This window comes from Ochotona princeps, chromosome 7, assembly GCF_030435755.1.
Source record: "Ochotona princeps isolate mOchPri1 chromosome 7, mOchPri1.hap1, whole genome shotgun sequence".
Lineage (NCBI taxonomy): Eukaryota > Metazoa > Chordata > Mammalia > Lagomorpha > Ochotonidae > Ochotona > Ochotona princeps.
The window spans coordinates 15,644,898-15,667,669 of record NC_080838.1 but is presented as its reverse complement, the minus strand read 5'-3'; the positions used below and the strand labels follow the sequence as shown (position 1 = coordinate 15,667,669).

General features: G+C 38.4%; 1 protein-coding gene across 3 annotated transcripts in view; it reads left to right on the top strand.

Moving 5' to 3' along the window:
* Window positions 1–22,772, top strand: part of IL15 (interleukin 15) — a 75,100-nt gene that overhangs the window by 32,327 nt on the left and 20,001 nt on the right. The gene's annotated exons all lie outside the window — the stretch shown is intronic.

Sequence of the window (22,772 nt, the reverse complement as noted above, 5' to 3'; positions counted from 1 at the left end):
ACCCGGAGGAAGCTCCTGGCTTTGGATTGGCTTAGCTCGGGCTGTTGTGGTCACTTGGGGAGTGAATCATCGGATGGAAGATCTTCCTCTTTCTCTTCCTCTCTGTATAGCTGATTTTGCAATAAAAATAAATAAATCTTTAAAAAAATCTGTATTTATTGGAAAGGCATTTGTTTTTTGGTAATTATTTTATTTTGATAATTTTTACATAGTTGATTAGGTCATAAAGGTCAAGGGCTACAGGAAAGTGTGTAAGATCATTGTGTCCACATTATTATTACTATTTTCTGTATCTGGGCTAAGGGGGGAGATAAACACAGATTAAAAAAAAACAGGAAGATTTCGTATCCATGGTTTCACTGCCCAAATGGCTGCAGCCACACTGCTGAGCTGATACGAAGCCAGGAGCCAGGGAGTCCTCTCCAGGTTTCCCATGCAGGTGCAGAGTCCTAAGGCTTTGGGCCATCCTCTACTGCTTTCCTTGTCACAAACAGGGAGCTGAATGGAAAACAGAGCAGCCAGGACATGAACTGACACCCAAATGGGATCCCAGAACCTGGAAGGTGAGGGCTAGCTAATTGAGCCGTCACACCAGCCTTGACTTCTACTTTATTTCTCTTCCTGTGCTTCACCCTGACTAAATCAGTGATTTACCTTCCTCCTCGAGAGCATTGCTCCATTTCTGGCCTTCACTGGCAAGTAGCTTCCATTTTCTGCTGTAGAAGAACCTAGACGTAGGGCAAGTTTTAGTTTCAAGATTGGAGCCCTAGGAAAGCTATATAGTAGGTTCATTTCAATGAGGTGTAGCACTGGTTTAATTCCAAGAAGAACAAATGCAGAGGTAAAATCTGGCTGCAAGCCAGGACACCTGTGTTCCTATTTCTGTTATTAGCAGTTGGCTGTGTAACATCAAGTAAGTCATGTGATTTCTTTATTGCTTGGATCTGTCATCTTCAAAATGTTGATAATAATTACCTCTTATAAGGTTGTAACCCAAAAGCTAGTTCAAGAGATAAAAACAGCTTTGAATAGCAACTGAAATGTCCTCAGCACGTGATCTTTATTAACCGTTATTTTTTACACTGCTATCACTTCTTTTTTGTTTATTTTTATTGCAAAGTCAGATATGCAGAGAGGAGAGACAGGCAGATCTTCCATCCACTGATTCACTCCCCAGGCGGCCACAATGGCCAGAACTGAGCCAATCAGAAGCCAGGAGCCAGGAACCTCTTCTGGGTCACCCACATGGGTGCAGTGTCCCAATGCATTGGGCTGTCCTCAACTGCTTTCCCAGGCCACAGGCAGGGAACTGGATGGGAAGTGGAGCTGCCGGGATTAGAACCGGCGCCCATATGGGATCCCGGGGCGTTCAAGGCGAGGACTTCAGCCGCTAGGCCACGCCGCCGGGCCCAATTCTATCCTTTTAAAAGAGGAAAACAGAATTCAGATATTGCAATAAGGAATGTAGATATTTCAAAAAGCATCATAAGCCCTGCATCAAATTTCCACCTCTAATGTTAGTACTATTGAAAGTAAAACATTTTTTTCCTTTTTTAAAAAAATTTTCTTTTTGAAGATGCAGGGCAGACATAGAATTTGGTAATGTGATTGATCTGACTTGAGGGAGACCTGTGACTTCTGGTTGATGACTGTCTGGCAGTAAGATCGGAAAAGCAGGTACTTCATTAGGCAAGATTTGGAATTGTAATACAATTTATTTTTTTCTTCAGTTTTTATATTAAAAAACAGATTTCATTGATATAACTCTAAGAAAACAAACATGCCTCCCTCTTCTCATTGTGTCAGTTCAAGCAAGAACACTTGAAATAATTTGAGTGATTGATGAAGAAAATAGTGCTTTTGATTCTAAATAGCCCGTTAGGATCACATACTGATTGAACTCAGCAGCAGAGCAACGCAGGCTTGGACCACCTTGTTGCAAAGGGAGCGGAGTTGACAAGGACAGAAAGTAGAGGTCCTCGGGGGTCAGGGAAGCTGTTGGTGGAAGGCACTTCTGAGCCCAGTGGTTGCATTGTGTTGAATCTAGCACAAATGGGACAACAGCTTGTTGTCCTGCTGTTTAAATTTTAGATCCATTGATTTTGAGATAACAATGCAAAAAATGAATTTCAGTTTGTATTGATACAGCATGTACTAGATGCATAACCTTATAATTACATGCTATTGCTAAGTCATATGACTATTTAAAATGAGGTTTTTCCGCAGAAATTTTTTTTATGAGATTGTTTTCTTGGAAGCCCTTGAAAGTGATTTCTAAGGATTTCTATCAATTAAATATAAAATTATGTTCAAAAATAGTTTCTTAAATAGCATTGATTAGAATTTAATATAATTATTCATTAAATTCCTAATGTCATGATGCTATGGAAATATAACAAGCTGAGTTTGGCATCAAGTCATTGGCATATTTTTGATTTAAACATGGGACTAGAGGAGTTAAATTTTTTTTCAAACTGACTCAAAAATTGCACTATAGATAGAATTTAAGTAAAACCAGTTTGAGTAAAACCAGTTGATTTCTTTAGTTATATTCAAATTAACTAAAATCAATGGCACAGTATGTGGAAAATTCTTAAACTAGCCGTGATGAAGAATCCATTTATTCCTTCAACTCAAATAGATTACTAGGAAGTTAAACAGATTTTATTCAGAAAATTTTAGAGATTTTAGTTTTAACTGACGTAGGGCCAGTGTTTCCACACGTAGCCTTACCCGCCGCTTGCAACTCTGACCTCCCAGATTCGGATTGGAGGGTTAATTCGAAGCCCCGCTATTCTGCCTCTCTTCTAGTTCCCTATTCCCTGGTTCTCTTCATAGTTCCTGTGAAGACACTGGGTGATGGTCTGAGTGCCTGGCCTCCTGCTACATGGACTTCCTTGCCTTTGGTTACAGCCTGGCCCAGACTGGCTGCCAAAACAAATGGAAAGTGAACCAGGAAATGCAGGATTTCCCCGTTTCTAGTTCCCTCTTGGCCCTCTCATTCTTTTCTCCTTCCTCTCTCCCTCTCCAATCAATCTGAATAATACCTTTGAAAGAAATCTTTTTAAAAGTGCAGCCGGCACATTTTGCTTTTTACAGCAGATTTCTAGAAAGAGCAATCCAAATTTTCTTTAATACAATCTAAAAATTGCTTTATATCCTTCATTTAAGATAACACTGTATTTCAGGTGACCATTTTAAAAAGGGATTTATTTATTTGAAAAGCTGTTATAGAGACAGGAAGAGAAGTAGTTAGAGAGATGTATATTCTGCCCAAATGATCACAATAGCCAAGCCTGGGCCAGGTCTAAGCCAGGCCTTTCATCCAAGTCTCCCATGTCAATGGAAGTGTTACATTCTGCTGCATTTCCCTGCAAGCTACTAGCAGGGAACTGGATAACAAGTGGAACAGTTGGAATCTAAACCAGTTCTGAATGAGATGCCAGCATTGCAACTGGTAGCTTAACTTGTTATACCACAATACCAGTCCCTCAGATAAGTTTTGAAATCACATTCATTTTTATGAATCCAGGGTTTAAGTGACAAATATCAGTTTTAGATAGATTCAATATTGTATCTAGTTCCAGGCACCTTGGTATGTGGAGTATATGAGAGAAACACTGACAAATCAGATTTTACTTACAAAAAGATATGCACATTACAGCTACTCTGCTTCCAACCCAGCTTCTTGCTGAATTCCCAGTTGCTTTGTTTCTGATTCATTTACTGCTGTTTTGCCTGAAGAATGCAGGGGAACATGAGCCAAGTCCTTTGGCCCCTGCCACCTATGACGGAGAACAGATTGGATTTTCTGATTTCATTGTAGCCCAACCATATGTGCTGTGGCAATGCAAGGTGTCTCTTCCTCTGTCACTCTGTCTAGAAAACAGATGAATCTTTTTAAAGAATAAATTGTGCAGCAACTTTTAATCAATATGTTCTCAGGATCTATTCATTTGAGGATTGCGAAGCCTTATTACTTGATCATTACACTCTCAGTATTGTATAGTTATAGAAAGTAAATTTTGTCTTCTAATAGCTGTCACTTTGACTTGTCATGACAAGAAAATAAATATTTTCATTCAGTCTTTCTCTTATCTCAGTGCATAACGAAAGGTTAAAGAGTACATTGTCCAGTGGGGAGCGGTTTTCTGGTCTTTATATAAAACTGGTGGTTGCAGTGTTGCTTCAACAAGATGGTGTTTCACTGCAACAGAAAGAAATTACTTCGCTGTGTTGATATATCTTGTGAGTTTTTTAGTCTCGCGGACTTGTGATTGTAATACCAGAACCTCTTAATGCATATGTGACAGACAGAAAACACAAGTTTGTCCCTTTGAAAAGCAGCATATTTAATACATTGGTGAATAGCAAGAATTCCACACTAAAAAATACACCTGGTAGCATGACTGAAATGAAGATTTTAAGCACATAAAATCAGGGTTAATGAAGAAAAATATACCATTCTATAGTCAATAACTATAGACCACGCTCTGTAGGCATAGGAAATGCGTTTCAATTCCCTGAACATGAAGACAGTTTCTTTTCCCTTGACTTGAGATATGGTGTTGCTCGGCTTGGAATCCTTCCCACATTCCTCTCAAGAATGTCTTATTGGCTTGTTGGTCTCCACTTTAGTTTCACTTAGGAAAATATCATCTTGGCCCATTTTCTTTTTCTTCTTTTTCTGAAGGTTTATTTATTTGTTTCACTAAGCACAATGATTTATGCTCTTTCTGATACGAGATAGCTGATACACATAGTATAATATATATTTATGTACATAAATATGAGGTGTAAGAAGGAAGTTAGCACTCCAGGAAGTAAAGGTATGCATCTCTACTCCTGAATAAAGGCAGGAGGCCCAATGAAACTTACAAATATAAATTAACTTCATGATAATAGGTTTTCTACTTTTTCCTATACTTATCATGTCAGGATACATTTAAATGTCATAAAGTTAAGCCTGTAACTTATACTGAGGGATTATACTATTGTGATAAGCCAAGGACAAATGGTGGAGGGGGAAAATTGGGATATAGGAAGTGGGAGGGATGAATACTATACTTACAAAAACTCTACCATGGAAAATAAAAAAAAATTCAAACTTTTTTTTAAACAAATGATTTATTTGCTTGAAAGTCATAGTTACAGGGACAGAGGAAGAGATAACAGAGAAGGATGTTCCGTCAGCTGGCTCACTCCCCAAGTGGCTTCAATGACGAGGGCTGATCCAGCCAGAGCCAGGAACCAGGAGCTTCCTCCAGGTCTTCCATGAGGGTTAATGGACTCACAGACTTTGTTCATCCTTTACTGCTGTCAGCAGAACTGGAGTAACCAAGACACAAGCTGGTACCCATAAGGGTTGTCAGCATTACAAGTAACACATTTACGTGCTATGCAGCAATGGCAGCCTCTTTCTTGTACATTTCAAAGTTTTAACACTGATACAGAATTGCTGTGGTCTTGTGGGCCTTCCCTAGTAGGATGTGAGCCCAATGAAGGCACATAAGACTTTGACCTTGTTATAACGTCACTCCCCAGCACAGCAATTAGAGTGTTATGGGGAGTGATTTAATGACTCAATTTGGGGCAGACTGTAATAAAATTCCATGCTTACTTGACATATTCTTTATTCAAGCAAAAAGAAAGTAGAAACTTTAGAAACTTGATTTGATAGAACAGGACAATAGGTGCTTGGTATTGAATAAGAAAAAAGGTACAGTGATTTCTATTTACATGGTGTACAACATGTCAAATATTGTGTCTTTAATTTGTGGTTTGTGGAGATCAGTAACAATGTAATGGCTCTTTGAATGATAACTGTATCATTCAAGGTTTCTCTCTCTCCTCTTTCTTTCCTTCCTTCCTTCCTTCCTTCCTTCCTTCTTTCCTTCCTTCCTTCCTTCCTTCCTTTCTTCATTCCTTCATTCCTTCATTCCTTCATTCCTGCTTCACCCTCTGGAACAATAACACTGTTATTCCCTTGTCCTCAGAGTTTTTCAATGTCTAATACCAGTACTTTGACTACTTCTGCCTCTGGCAATGCAATGTATAGATGAATGTTTATGGCTTTTTTGCAAAGTACATCAACTCAGTTTTTAGTTTTCTGCCTTGTCCCTTCTTTTCTCCATTTATGCTTTACGTGGAAAGTGATTTTGCACTTTCATAGCCATAAATTATTTGGACCAGCCAATGGTTGTAGGCAAAGTGAATATTCACAAAGCATTTATTCTTCCCTGTGTAGATCATGAGATTTACAGAGTTTAGCAAAGTCTCTGTCAGATTAGCAGTGCTTCAGCTGATCTTTATACTGGAGAATTCCAATCTAGAACGCTATGAACTTTGTCCACCTATCAAGAGTGCCATTCATTTTAATAATAACTTGTTGGTTTAGTTTTGGTTTTGTTTTGTTTATTTGTTATGCTCAGCTGAATGTGACGCATGTGGAATACAAATACAGATTAGCAAGATTGACATGCATGTGGACTTTGCGGAATCATCTGATCATTTTGTGGATATGCCAAAAAGTAAATTTTTACAAATCTGTGTGTCTAAGATAAAAAGGAAACAAAATATAAGTAATACCTCAACAGTTTTGCAAAAACTAATAGGAAGTCTGACTTAGAAATCTCTCAAGTTTCATGAAATATTTAAAGACACAGTAATTGCATCTTAAATTCTCACTCCATGCTAAATACTGCACTAAGCATATTGCATGCATAATGTCAGTATTATTACAACCATTTATGATTTCTACTATTATTTGCTTTGATCAGTCTAGAAAGTAAATGTATTTTCTATGTAATAATATTCTCTTAATGTGTAGCAAATCATCACAAACCAAGAGATTTAAACTACCAGTTAGGTTACAGTGCTGTGGCATCACAGCTGAAGTCACTGTCTGAGGTGCTCACATTCAAGGCAGGTGTGTGTTTGTGTCCCAGTTGCTTCATATCAGATCCAGCTCCCTGATAATGAACCTGGGAAAGCAGCACAACATGGTGCAAGTGCTTGGGCCCTTGTCACCCATGTAGGAACCTGGAAGAAGCTTCTGGCTCCTGGCTTTTTCTTGTCCCAGCTCTGGCTGTTGTGGCCATGTGAGGAGTGAATTGGTGGATAGAACATCTACACCTGCTCTGTAACTCAGTCTTTCAAACAATTAGACAAATCTTCAAAATGAAAAACAACAACAAAACCTGTTAATTATTCCATAGAAATCCGAAATCCAGGCAGGTTTAGGTGGATATTCTGCTCAGAGTCTCACACGACGGAAATTAAGGTGTCAGCTGGCCTGCATCCTTCTCCACAGACGCCAAAAATAATTTTCTATGAAGAGGAAGAATCAAGTCACTTTTGTTTGTGTGGTTGCATTGCTGTTTCCTTGGGGCTGTCAGCAGGGGCTTCTTATCACTGCTAGAATCCACCTGATTCCACCTCATTCAACTCCTCCATCTTCACACCAGCAGGGATATGTCTAATTCTTCTCATGGTTTCAATATCTGAGTCTTCTTTCTTCTGCCATTTGGGGGTGGGAAATGCTCTGTTCCTAAGGGCTACTCCGCCCACAACAATCTCCTTATCTTGGGGTCAACTATGCCAGAAAACACAACGTAATTAGAGGAGCGAAGTCTGATTGTACACACAGCTATCGTGGAATTGAGTGGTGGAGGACAATATAAGTCTGTTTACCATAAGTAATTGGCAGTGTTGGATGGCAAACCCAGTTTGACAGAACTCTAGGACTTCATCTCTATATGACGATTGCCAGAAGTCCTGTTTTTTCTTTCTTTCTTTTTTTCCCCCTGTGACCATTCTGGGAATCAGCTTTATTGCTGAATAACCAAATGATGTTGATCTCATATACTGCTATAAAAAGTACTGACTCTGAGGTTCCAAGTTTTATGCACACTGTTCCTACAAAATAGGAGATCGTGATGATCAAAGATCAGGTTTTGTTATGCTGTATGTACTGCAGTGACTTGAATTTGATTTTGTTGCTTAGTCTGTCTTACTGCATTTCAAGCCTTTGTCTTTATGTCTTTGTCTCCTTCCTGCTTCTCTTCTGAACACACTTGTGCAATTTGGTTAGAGGAAGCATTTGACCTGGGAGTTGAGCAGTTGAGGTGCTGATGCCCCAAACTGCAGTGTCTAAATATGATTCTTGGTCCTAGCTCTGATTGCTGCTTCCTATTAATGCAGGTCTTAGGAGGCAACAGGTGATAAACCAAGTAAATGAATTCCTTCCACTCACGTAGGAGATCTGGATTTCAATATTAGATCCTGGCTTTAGTGCCAGCCAAGTCTTTCCAATGAGGGATACTTGATAGGAAGTTGATGATCCAGCAGATAGGAAATCTCTTTCCCTCTCCCTGCCCCTTTCTCTCTTGCTCTCTTTCTCTTTCTTATACTTTCATTTTCTCTCTGAATGTGTGTGTGTGTGTGTGTGTGTGTGTGTGTGTGTGTTGCCCTCAGCCTTTCAAGTAGCTACAAAACATCTTACAAACCAACAAAAACAAAACAAACAAAAAACCTTTGGCCAGTAAGTCAAGGCCGCTGTAGTTATTTTTGGATATGTGATTGAAACCATGGTGTTTTTGTTTACTGGAATCCTTTTAGAGGCAACTGAGTCAAACAGCTTTAATTCCCACAGTAAATGTGCTATTGGCGATATAAAAGACACGAAGTCAACTAGGGAAAATTACATCCTGTATCAAACAAGGATGCTATGTATCTAAATACCACATGGATTGTTATAAAGAAAAAAAGTGCATCTACATGTGCACAGATGAAGGGGAAACAAATAAGTGTTATTTTGTCAGTCATAAATACTAATATAAACTATCCGATGCTTATTGGCTGGGCTACTGAATCCAACAGTTTTTGTGAGAACTGTTGATTTTTGTTTTCACACTGTTGTTGACACACATAGGATAGTTTCCCTTTCTCCACTAAGACAACAGTAAGGATTTGCTTTCTGTTCACTCCCAGCTCTACCTTTCACTGGAACAGATGGACCCTCATGGATGATAACTAGTTTGAGAATATTAAGAGTGGTGTGGATTGTGTGAACCAAGTTTTAACCTTGTATACTCAATAGATAAATATTTCAGGACAAGATACTAAACAACTCTGGATCTTGTTGTCCCCTAGTTACAAAAAGCAGCAGTTTGAAAATTTAGTATTTCAAAAATACCTTCTTTGATAATCATTAGTCAATATTCAAGAAATAAAACATACTAATTTGTTGGAAGATTGGTTCTCCTTAGACATCAAATAATTCTAAGAAAGAATCTCTGTGAACAGTATGGTAAAACTGATTAATGTGTCTACGTTATTTAATAAATTTATAGAATTGTCCCTGATGATACTGTGGCACAAGGGTTAAGCCACAACCTGTAGTGCAGACATTCCATGTTGATGTTGATTCAAGTCCCAGGTGCTCCACTTCTGGTTTAGCGCCTGGTTAATGAACCTGGGAGGGCAGAAAAAGATGGTCCAGTTGCTTGGCTGCTTGCCATCCACATGGGAAATCTGGAAGCAGTTCCTCACTCCTGGTTTGGTCCTGGTGTAACCCTGGCTGTTTTTGTTTGGTTGTTTGTTTGTTTGTTTGTTTAACTGGAAAGGCAGATATACAGAGAGAAGGAGAGACAGAGAGAAAGACTCCCCAACAGGCCCCAATGGCTGGAACTGAGCTGGTCCGAAGCCAGGAGCCAGGAGCTTCTTCCAGGTCTCCAATGTGGGAGCAGGGTCCCCAAGGCTTTAGGCTATCCTCAACTGCTTTCCCAGGCCATTTGCAGGGATCTGGATGGGAAGTGGAGCAGGTGGGAGCTGGTGCCCATATGGGATCCTGGGGTGTGCAAGGCAAGGACTTTCGCTACTAGGCTACCATGCTGAACCCAACCCTGGTTGTTTTAACCTGCAGGTGGAAGACTTCTCTCTCTCCATCTCTCCTTCTCTCTGTAACTTTGCCTTTCAAATATATAAATAATCTTTTCAAAAAGTTATAGAATTGTCTTTCTTGATACAATAAAACTTTTTTATGGCTTCCTAATATTTTCACACTTTAGTGTTCTCAGGTAACTGGGATTTTTTTTCAATTGTCTTTTGTTTAACCAGAAAAATACTTGTATTTGATACAACTTAATTACACTTTATGTGTGATTATGCTTACTTTACATGGAAATACAAATATTTCTGTCATCCATTATAAATTATCACAATATTACAAGACAAACACCGCGCTAAAGATGATATCTAACATAGCTACACATTGTCTTCAGAAGAATGTCATAACTTCCTTTGTGAAAATACTGTGTGAAACACTGATATTATCATTTTGGTGTGATTCCCTAGAATGTCAAATTTACGTATCCTTGTGTTTAAAGTACTGAGGAAAATTAAATTGCAAGTTTTTTTTTAAGATTTATTTATTTTATTACAGCCAGATATACAGAGAGGAGGAGAGACAGAGAGGAAGATCTTCCGTCCGATTATTCACTCCCCAAGTGAGCCGCAATGGGCCGGTGCGCGCCGATCCGAAGCCGGGAACCAGGAACCTCTTCCTGGTCTCCCCCGCGGGTGCAGGGTCCCAATGCATTGGGCCGTCCTCAACTGCTTTCCCAGGCCACAAGCAGGGAGCTGGATGGGAAGTGGAGCTGCCGGGATTAGAACCGGCGCCCATATGGGATCCCGGGGCTTTCAAGGCGAGGACTTTTAGCCGCTAGGCCACGCCGCCGGGCCCAATTGCAAGTTTTAAAATGGGATTAGGATAGAAAGTCTCACTCTAGAATGGAGAATAATAACAACATGCAAGTGTGAACAGAGATTTCTGGCAATAAAGTTTGGAAAATACCATACAAAACAAAGCAAAACTATTCGTGTTGTCATTTGGTGTGTAGAGAACAAAAAGGGTTCTCAGTCTGTGTGAATCTATCTTGGTATATATTTGCAATGATGTGTTAGTGCACAGGAAAACAGCTGTTTATCTGTTTTTCTTTGGGATTTAATTTTCCTTTTACATTGCCATTCTGTCAGTACGTGGCTTCATAAAGCTATAGGATTCTGATTGGCAAACTACCAAGTCCATGCACTTTGCAAGCCAATCTGTTGATTTTCTGGCTTGATAGCAACATTTTATTATGGCTGGGGGAGTCTGACTGTACATTATTAGAAGCAGGGAAACCGTGTCCAAAAATCAGCCATTGCCCAAGCTCTATGTGTGTCGTTCCACAGAGTGAAGATTGTCTCCCTGTTTTCATGTTTTCGTCTGAATATCAGAGACTCGTCAGATGTTTATTTTTCTGTCAAATCCTTGATGGAGAACCTCGTTGTAAATTGTCCTACATGGAGATGACTTTATATCTTGGCTATAAAGTTTCATAAAATTTGATCGCAAATTGTCGTTACATGTTCCCATCCTGTGTGCTATTAAGAGCTCAAAGCTTGCATGCTAGTTTGAACTCAGATCTGTGGGTGTCTTGCGTTTGAACATATCCTTCATCTTGCCATGTTTTTCCTACAGAGCATCTCTCCAATCAGCCTCCATTCAGAGCTCAGCTATCTTGTCCAGCCCACCATCTGCACTGAAACCAAGCTCCCTGGGCTTCTTACTTGGATTCTTGCCACATCAAGGACCAAATGCCATTTGTGTGCAACATTTCACCTCTTCCATATCTGCAGCATGACTCCTAAGAAGTGTTTCAGAGCAAGGAGTTGTCAGTGAATGTTATTTGAACATTTTTGGGAATTAATTTTTTTTACAGTGAACATGATTTCATGATAGTTCTTTAATATTAAAATTTCTTGTCTCTGCTTAAAATTATGTGACCTTGTAACCCTGACTTTGTGTCCTTGCTGACTGATAGCTGTGATACTCACTTCTGCCCCTGTAGTTCTGTGACTCATTAATCTTCCTGTTACACTTTAATTGAGGAGTTTGGAGAGTGCCTGTCTTCCAAGTATCCCCAGACTATCTTTCAATTCTAGCTATGAGGTCTTACATGAGATAAACATGAAACACAATTTCCTTTCCTTTTTTTAAATTGTCATATTAAATTAACCTGAGTAAAAAGTAAGAAGCATTGAAAATTTGTGAAAAGATAATCAAAACCATCCTTATTACTTTTCCTGGAAATGGGTTATTCTATGTCCAAAGGGAGTTTAATGGCATGGAAATTCCTTCATGTTTTTGTTTATGAATAAATAAAAGAATGCATAGCAGCCCAGACAGGTGTTCAGTAGTGCTTTATATTTCATGGTAGCACAGCTGTCTAAATGCTCTAAACAGGGAAAATTGTTCTTTCATCTTCTCTGGTGTTAATGTTCTTAGTTTGATGTCAATAGTCAGTTCTAAAACGATCATGGTAGCCTGGGAGAATTAGGGTAAAGAGCAGGACTTTTCACATATTTTTTATTCTCGTATGATTTATGTTTCAGATATTGCACTCAAAACTGAGAAAACATTTGGCTTCTCCAAAAGCAGTCACTCTGTCTTACATTTTCACTCTATTATAAATCTCTGTCTTCTCTCCTTTTTCCACTTAATAATCCACATAATTCTGATGGTGCTTAAGTTAAATCACTGATTGGCTTGATTTAGGCTTGCTAGTGCACAAGCTGGTTTTCCGTGTTGGTTGTATATAACTCTCAGATATTAAATAACATATTTTGCTGTTCCTGTGGCCAAGAATCATCCATTTCTTTTTTGACAGTAGCCAAATTGTGTGCTTCAGTTCACAGACATAGAACTGAGGTAGAAATTATTTCTGCTAAGAAGAGATTTTTTTCTAGACAAATGTTCGAGCCTAGAGTCCATAACAACAGCTACAACATTTGAACTGATATGTCGTATTATAGAGGTTATCCATATGCAACTTTATTGTTACAATGTGTATATTTGCTGAGTTTGGGGTCTTTTTTGAAAATTTGTTTGGAATTAGAAAAACTGAAGTTTATTTTTTCACATATGGCTGGCATTATGGCACAGAATGTTAAAACTTCCACCAGCAAGTCCCACCTGCCTCCAAACCCAGGACCGTAAATCCTTGGGTTGAGTTCTGGCTGCTCTGCTTCTATTTCAGCTTTCTGAAAAGGCACCTGGGAAAGCAATGGAAGCCAGTCCAGACACTTGGCTCCTGCACCTTCATGGAAGAGATGAAAGAAGTTCCCAACTCCTGGCTTTGGCTGGGACCAGCCCCAAACATGCTAGCATTGTGCTGAATATGTGTTATTTCTGAAACTAATAATGAACACATATGATTAGCATATAATCAACTGCAATCCTTACCCCTTCATTAGTCAACAGTCAACAACGGCCCCCCTCTGTAAGAGTGACCATCAATGATTAGTCGTTCAATTGGCAGTACTGCTTACCAGATTAGGGCCTTGTCCCTCTAATAGGTAAATAGTATGCCTGCATTTTTTTTATGCCTAAGAATGGTTTTAAAAGGTGTATTTTTTTCTCTTCTGTTATGCAATGAATTATTGATCGTTGACAAATACAACTGTTGGTAACATCATTGTCTAAGATTCTAAAGTCATGGCTCTTTTTCCAGAACATCGAATCAGATTCTTCTATGTGGCCTTGAAGGCTGCAGGCAATCCAGCTCCGTGTGCTCATGAAAGGCTGGTTCCTTTCATTTCTTGAATCCTTCCAGACAATGGCATTGTGGGGGTTTTCTCATCCTGTAACACTATTGTTTATAGGCCTGCACAGTGTAAAATAATCTCCTTCCCTTCAATGCAGAGTTTATGCCCTGTTAACCTCAGTTGCCTAATTGTCACCAGGAACAAGTCTTTTCCATTGCCAGCAGGCTTTTCTTTGGTGCTAATTGTTTGTGTATTCAATTTCAACAGATGTTTATTGAGTTCCTTCTATGATACAGAGGCTGTCCTAAGCATGAATTCTAATGGCATGTATAGTTGAAGCATTTAGTATACTGAGTTTGCAGTTGAATGTTTATTACCAGTGTAAAGCTAAGCCCATGGCGACAATGATAATGCCAATATTTTAAAAGTTTGTTTTTATTACAAAGGTAGATAAGTAAAAAGAAAGATATATTTATATTTAGGTATCTATCTATCTATCTTTCTATCTATCTATCTACATAAAAAGATCTTACATCTGCTGTTTCACTCCCAAAATGGCCACAATGAAAAATTCCTTATATGGGATGCTGGCACTTGAGAGTGAAGAAATAGTCTATTAAGCCACAGTACCAACCCCAATAATGGCAGTTTTTTTGTTGCTATTGTTATTGTTTTTAATATATGTCTTGCATTGGTAATAAAGAGACCTATCAGGACTGTTCTGTGTCTTCCTGTGGCCACTTGGAACATTGTATCACATGTCCTAAGGTAAAGACAGTTATTTGTGGGCTTCAAAATATTACAGTGGTTGGGCTCTCTTTAAGAAAAGAAATCCAAATTATGGATGCAAAAAAAAAATTTGAACATATTTGAGACATTTATTTTGAGTAAAGAAATTAAATATTACAGATATTAAAAATCTGAAAAATATCATGCTCACCGTAATTTATTATCATTATTAATTAACTTCCTAAGTCATCTTTAGAATATTGTATTTCCTACATATCTTTCAATGCAGACACTCAAATTCTTTCATATGATAATGATTTTCATAATTACTCCAGAGAGAATTGAAGAAAAATTATTCTTTTCTCTTGTAAAATTGGGTTTAAATACACTTTTCATTGTTGATGCTTTAGGAGCTATTCATTTATCTTCATAGTACTCCCATGGAAGCACCATGTTTTTTCTTGCTCATGTTGTCAAGTCTTAGAGAAGTGAATCATTTGAGCCTCACTACGTTATCAGCCAAGCAGTGCCTTGGCAGTGGTCCAATCTGGCCAATTCCCTCTGGATGTCACATCTTCACCTTTGTGTGCAGATAGGTCTAATTGCGAGAGTTGAAGGTAAAGAGTGAGGCATAGTGTCCCAGCAGCCTCATCTGTACATCTTTATGGCCATAAGTAAGATACAGGCTCTCTCCTGCTAAGATTATCAATGGAGTATCAATTGGAGGAAATAAGTGCTGGAAGCCTGCTTGCCAATGGTGGCTGCTGCAAACCCAAGATAGCTTTAGGAAGTAGAAAGCGATCACCAGCCTGGACCCACCCTCAAATCTTCCATTACTAAATTAGTTGTTGTTTTTGTTACTTCACTCTTTAATCACAAAAGAAAGTAATTCTGATAGGTATATTCGGGAAGAATGTCCTTCCTCTATGCTATCCCAAAGAGAGTATGTTTGTAGATAAACCAGTCTTTTACAAAGAAGACTTTGAACTGGGTTGTGCTGAAGTAAAGCTATGGTTGATACTTCCTGATCATATTACCAGGAAGTTACGCTGAAGTCAAAGTATTCTTAAGTAGTGCCTGCCATCCTAAAATCCTAATCTGTTTAGGGAAGGAAGAATTCGTTCCCACAATTTATGACATCACTGTTTGTGTTTTTCCTAACTGAAAATCTTATCTGAGACAAAATTTACTTGCCAAGCTCACTCCCATAGTCCAGGATCAGGATCTGTTCGAAGTGTCCTGGGAGGACTTTGGCAGGGAGTAATTAGAGTGGCTGTGGTCTCCTCTCCACTTGGTGCCACTGTACCAACTTAGGTTGAGATTCCAAAGGACCCAGTCAGTGACTACATGATCACCTTACTTCCCCTCCATCTGCCCAGTCCCATCATATTTTTCTCCACTACACATACTGATTCTGAAGACATTTCTGAAGACTGCTTGTATACAAAATTTTGTCTTTGATACCCGAAACACTATAAATCTTTCAAATATCACTTTTAAAAAAATAACGGATTTTGCAAAGATGAGGCAAGAAATCACACAAAAGATGGGACCCAATTGTGGAAACATCCAAGTGTGTGTGTGTGTGTGTGTGTGTATTTAGTACATTTAAGGAAATACATCCTGCAGGGACCATCAGGGTAAATTAGAGTGCTGTAATTGCTTGCTGGATGATCCTGTTAGCTGGGACCAATAACCTCAAGCAATTAGATGGCTTTTTCTGGAGCCCTTATCTTTAGATAGGTTTAACTTTTCCTTAGAAAGGTTAAAAATGCTTTTCTTTTTCTTTTTTGCCCCAATTCTCACTGCAGTTTTCTCTGTACATGCTGTCTTGGGTTGATCTCTTCTGAACTCCTGGTTTTAAGTCTTTGCATTTTATCTGCAGCCCTGCTGTCATTTGAGTATCTTACCCTTTCATTGAAATCACACCAGTATCCAAACTTTAAGGCATCCTACACCAAGTGAGACATCTTTTCCTTAAAACCAACCTTGTTTCCAGTCTCAATTAGTGGAGTCACTATCCTGATAGTCCAAATCATAAACCTATAAGTCATCCAACACTATTCCTCCTCCCTTACCCTGCCTGTCAAGACAGAGTTCTGCTCCAATGGACCAGGCTTTACAGTTTCTATTTTTATTTCCTCAGTGTGAGTCCTTGTGTGGATGACTCCAGAAATTAAAATTCATCCAGCTACCTTCAGTCTTCTTCTGTTTGCACATATACTATGCACAGCTGTCAAATGAAATGCCAATTGGGACATGTATGACGCTCTTGAACATCACAAACAGTGACTTCTCCTGTCAAATGTGGCTATCTATGACTCACCTTCACTTGTCATAAATCATGTTTGAGCCATTCTGCTTCTCTGCTTTATATGCTAGTAAAATGGAATGCTTGGTAGCCGCCTGCATGTATTGCATTGTTTCTTGCCTTGCTAACTGCATGTTAATTCCCTTATGCTAGGCAATCCCTTCTCTCTTTTCTTAGATGAACGTGCATAGCCAATCCTCCAAAATATTATTTAGAATCATCTCTTCCAGGATTTTTTTCTTTCCACCAAACTCTTTAGTATTATAGTGAGAGTATGTGTGATATTTCTGCAATCTTCTAAAGAACAGGAAGTATGCTTGTTTACGTTTGTAATCCCAGCAACAGAGGGTGCTCAGTAGCTGTGTGCTGAACAAAATCAAATAATCAAGGCCAGTAGATCCCTGAATCCCTTTGCATTTACTGAGTTAACTTTTATTTTCAATTAGTTATCAATACTTCCATGATTCCTTCTGAGAAAATTCAGAAGTTTGTGATTCATTCATATAGTTAAATATTGACCCAACTCTAATTGTGTACACGATACTCAATCGTGATAAAACAATTTGTTTATTTATTTATTTTTATTGGAAATTCAGATATTAAGAAAGGAGAAAAGGCAGAGAGGGGGATCTTCCAGCTGATGCTTCACTCCTCTTTGGATAGGCATCTGGGTTATTTACATACTTTGCTATTGTGGATTGTGGGGTGTAGATTGCTTTCTTATTTGTAGGTTTCAGTTTTTTGAATATATTCCCAAGAGTGGAATTGCTGGGTTATATGGTAGATCAATTTTCAGTTGCCTGAACACTCTGCATACAGATTTCTATTGTGACTGCACAAGTATAAAATACAACCAGCAGTGGAGTAGGGTACCTTTTTCTCTACATCTATGCCAGCGAATGTTAAGATTTCTGAATATAGAAATTCTCATTGGAGTACTAAATTGCTACCTGTCAATACTAACTCCAAACACACATGGCTTAAGCTAAGCAATCAAAAGACCTATTAGTAGACTGCATCGTAAAACAGGACCCATCCATCTGTTGCCTATAAGAAACATATCTCACCATGAGATTTGCTTTTCAAGGCGCATGTTCTTTTTTTTTTTGTATTGTTCACTTTCTCCTACATCATTAGCCTGCTTGAACATCATTGACATATTCTGTTTTTGCTGTGTTTATTGCATTTTATAGATTTCTGAGATTGGTGAGTAGTAATATTTCTACTTTAATGTGATTTCTGTAAAAAAATTACAAAGTTTTCTATGATTTTCTTTTTGTTTTATTTCAAGGTATTTTAATTAAATGCAATTTAAATTTTTAATTTCTTTTACATCCCAGGCTTAGTCAAAAGGACTATTTTATATTTCTAAGTGAATATTTATTTTGCTATTCTTTTTTATCAGTCTCTAACTCAATAGTATTGAAATTGTTATTTCAGTGTTATTCAATTCAATGTTTCAATGTTATTCATATTATTTTGTTGTGAGCATAAAATCTAGAAGGCTCTAGCAAACTTTTGAGATTTTATTTTGAATCTAGGCCATAGACAGCCTTTTACAGACACAATATGTGTTTATTTCTTAGTGGACAATCTCTTGTCATAGAATGGTAACCATGTCTATTTAATTGGAGTATAACTATGTCCTATAGTAGAAGAACTGTTCATTGCGATTTAAAATTGCAACTCAGGTAGTGCTGTGCTAGAGACACTAAATTCAATAAGTGAGGCAGGCACTGTGGAATAGCAGGCAAAGCTTCATCCTCCAACATCAAATGGGTAAATTACCAGGGCTTTTATGAGCTGGCTCTTAAGCAGTTGGTACCTTAAATGGCAACAAGGAGATATTTGTACAATAGAATTGCTAAGTGCTAAAAGTAATAGAATTATTTTTTGACAGCCAATTTATTGCTAGTCCTATTTTTTTATGTCTAAATTTTTAGAAAACATGTTGTTGCAGGGAATTCGACACAAAACATGGCAGCAACCTCATTCCTTATTTCCCACAAAAGATTTTTCATGAGGACGACTCTAGTGTGCAAGGCAAGATTTGCTTAGGAAAGAAAGAAAGAGGTCTCCAGTTATAGTGAAGGCGGGGGAACCAAGGAAGGAAAAGTCCCAAGGAAACAGTGGAGATGGTATATTAAACACCATCTCCGGGAGTCACTCAAAGGATAAAAAAGAGGAAAAACCTTATTCCTAAATGGCAGCAGTGTACCGTCCTGTCCAGAACCAAATGAGATAGGAAGGGTGGGACTGGTGGCTTCCTCATCCCATTGTGATTATGCTAAGAGGGGAATTGATATATTGATTCTGTCCTTTGAAGGGTGAGGAAAGGGGAGATGCATGATTTTATATTTTAAAAGGTAACTTCATCAGGAACCAAAGACTCTAACTGCCTATTATCCCATCTTACTCCTCACAATGTTATGGTAACCACTAGTTACTTAAACCCAGTTATAAATGATTCTTGCTTTCTACGCTGCACTTTTTAATACTACATTTCCCTCTAAATTCGTGTCCTTTTGTATTACAGTATGGAATAATGTCTTCATCTTAAGTATTTGAATGAAGTGCTTTTGGAGAGTGTCTGGGGAATAGATCTCACTGACTATTTCTGGACAGCAGAATGAGCGTCTAACATAGCTATGCCAGTATGAGAAATCTGTCCCTTATACCTAGTCTAGAGAAATGTATTGGCTAGAAAAACATTTTTTTAAGCATTTGTACCAAATGACAACAAAAGCCTGCATCCATTGCTATGTAACTGTGATCAAAGATGGGTAAGAGCATCTCCCAGATGCCCTTTAGCTATGTATTTGCACAACTTTCCTGTCTACTTAGATGACAGACTGCCTGAGGGGTATCTATTTTCATTTTATCTAAGATCCTCTGCTTAATAAATGTTTTGTGGATAGTGGTGACAGCTAAGCTATTCAGATGTTTTTTCTACTTCTTTCCTTGGCTGTTTTTGCCATGGAAATAGTCAACAGAATTACAGTACTTATCTTTTAGAACCATTCCTAAGTACCTAGTCATTTCATTAAAATAAGCATTCATGCACATGTGTATGCATAAAAATTTACATTTCTAAGATCAATTTTTTTTGCTATTTTGATAAGTTTGTCTAATTTTTTTTGTCTCTGTGACAAAACATACAATTCTGGGTCCTCATGAAGCAAAGAGGCTGTGTTATGTTACAATTTTGGAGGGGAGGAGGGAGTCCAAGAACAGGTGGACCCATTGATGTGCCTGTGGTGAAGGGCTCTAGGTGAATGTTACCGTAAGGGAGGGCATGTGTGCAGGTTGGACGTATCACATGACACAATGTGAAGCCAGAGATTTTGGAGCCACGTATTCTCTTTTATAGCAACTTATTCTGCTCAACTGACCTACCAGAAAGACACTAATGCCTTCTGGAGGAGCATCTCTAGTAAGCTGATTACCACCCATTAGCCCTCGTGTCTTCAGGGTTCTATCACTTCTTAGTACTATATGATGGACCAAGCTTGCAACATTTACTGTGCAAAAAACACCCACACATCTAAACTATGACAAAATCCTGTGAACATATTATGTAACCTTGTACAAGCTTCAGGTCTTACAGTTGCACAAGGCAATTTTTTTTTTTGAAAAATTCAGTGGAAATCCATGGTAATTCAGTTTATCATTTTTAGCCTCAGGTCAAACAAAGAGTATGCTTAAGAGAGTTTCTTGTTTTAAAAATTCATATAGGTATTAATAGGGAACATTTTGAGGATAGGTACTGAGAAAATTCCAATATTTTTATGATGGGAAGATTAGAGACATTTATAAGTATTGTTTTCTGAGACAAACTCAAATTAGGTCTGATTAAGAGAGCTGTAGAGGTCAGGAGTTGACAGCAAACCAGCTCCTTATTAAAATAGTGGGCTTGTGGCTTACATCCAGCCACCACATCCTTTGATAAATAATGTGGTATTGGAGCATAGCCATACCTATTCATTTATGGGTTTCATGTGTCTTCTGCAGCTGTTTTCACACTATCGTGCCCGAGTTGAGTGGTTGAAACAGAGACCACATGATTTACAAAGCCAGAAGTATTTATTATCTGGCACTCTGCAGAAAGTACTTAATACCTTGTGCTTTATGCACTGGTTCCAGTGTGTACACTATTACCAGTACTTCCACACTATTAGGGAAATATCTCACTGTTCCCTGCAAAAATATTACACTTGCTTATATACATCCTTGCCTGGATCTTTATCTCTTTTTTTTTCACTTGTGCCTAAAATCTCTCCATTATTCAAGTTAGGATACAAATTGCAATTCCTCCATGAGTTCTCACGATAGAAAGCAAAATCATGCTGTCTGAATAGATCTCACAGTCACTCCTTTATGTACACTCAAAAATCCCTAACCTTTCTCTTGTTGGCATTTTCTTGCCATCCAGACAAGTATAAATCCAGCTCTGCGCTTATTCCTGGAGACCCATCTTTGCAGTTTACTGTTGTTCAGAAAAAAGATAATCAGTCTTTTGCGTAACCTCACTGTATGACGTTTCACAGCCATGGTCTTCCAGTGGATTAGCTTGTCATCTTATACTCACATTCATTCATTCTCCCAGTTACTTTCATGATCATTTAATTTTATGCTTCCATCCACATTCTCTGTTTATGATGTTTATGTCCTAATTTTAATAAGGAAATAAAAGCATAGGCAAGAATTTACACTTATAAGCCATTGTACCTTTAGGCTTTGCATTGCTTCCCAGGCTCATAAACGAGTCAGCTGCATCTTTCAATGCCTGAGCTACCATCCTCAGCCTCACTTACTTGAGAACATCGCTCAGGCACTCCTGTCCCATCTCTCTTCCATGATGAATTTCCTCCTCTTTAGAAGAGCTGGTTACACCAACATACAAATAATATTTTGTATTTCCTCTCCCTTCTGCCTTCTTCTACTCCCTTTGCTTACTGTGTTTGCAAATCATTTTCTAACATTTTAAACTCAACCTGTGTCTTTTGCGCCCATAAAAGTGCTCTTGTCAGGCTCATCCACGACACACACTTTGCCAAACTTAGCATTTTCACCTCATCTCTTATTTCCTCTTTCATGATATTCTTTTCCCAGTTTTCTGTTAAAACGCTATACTGTTCTTGCCTTGACATTGATCAGGTTTTTATAAATTCTTCTTTACTACTTCATTGTTTCCTCCCCTTTTAATATTGAGTTACCCAAACTCAGTCTTTGGTATTTTTCCCTAACCTATACTACTTTGCTGGCCATCTCAACCAGTCCCGTGGATATCATAACCATTTCTATTCCTTACACTTAGCATTTGTTCAGAAGCCTGAGCAATACTCCCACACTGATATCTAGTGGGCATCCAAATTCAGCATACCTACAACAGCCTTGCTTTTCTTATTCTTAGTAGCTCAGAGCAAAAACTCTGGCAGAATTCTCTTTCTCTCACCATCCATTCACATTCAACCTGTAAGGAAATTCTGTTTGCTGTTTCGTCAGAAGGCATTTCCAAACTTTAGCTGAAAGCTAATTTCTCATTGCAGTCATCGCCATCTCTCTCTTGGGCCACTGCTCGGCCCCACAGCACCCTTTGCCACCAACTTAGAGCCAGAGGCATATTTTAAGACTTGTTACATGAGAGAGCAACATGCCCCCCAGTGTTCACTGCAGCACAATCAACAATCACAAGAACATGGAAGCAACTTAAATGTCCATTAACAGAGGACTGGATAAAACCTGTGACTCATCTACACTATGGATTACTACTCGGCTATCAAAAAAATGAAATATAATACTTTTTGGCCAAATGGGCCAAACTAGAGACCATTATGCTAAGGGAAATGAGCCAATCCCAAAAGCTCAGATATCATGTGTTTGCTCTAATATGAAATAATATGGTATCAAATCTAGGGATATTACATGTGAACCTTACCTTATGTCACTTCATACTTATCTGTACCTTTTGTAACAAGAACTTGTGATGTAACTCATTAGTCAACCATCCAGAAGAGATGCCAATGCCCTTTTATCATTGTTATTGCTACTGCCCATAAATAATGAAGATCTAATCCTCATTTCAGTAGGGCCCTGGAATACAAGAATGAACTCACAACGAAATGGCTGACAGTCTCCTAGA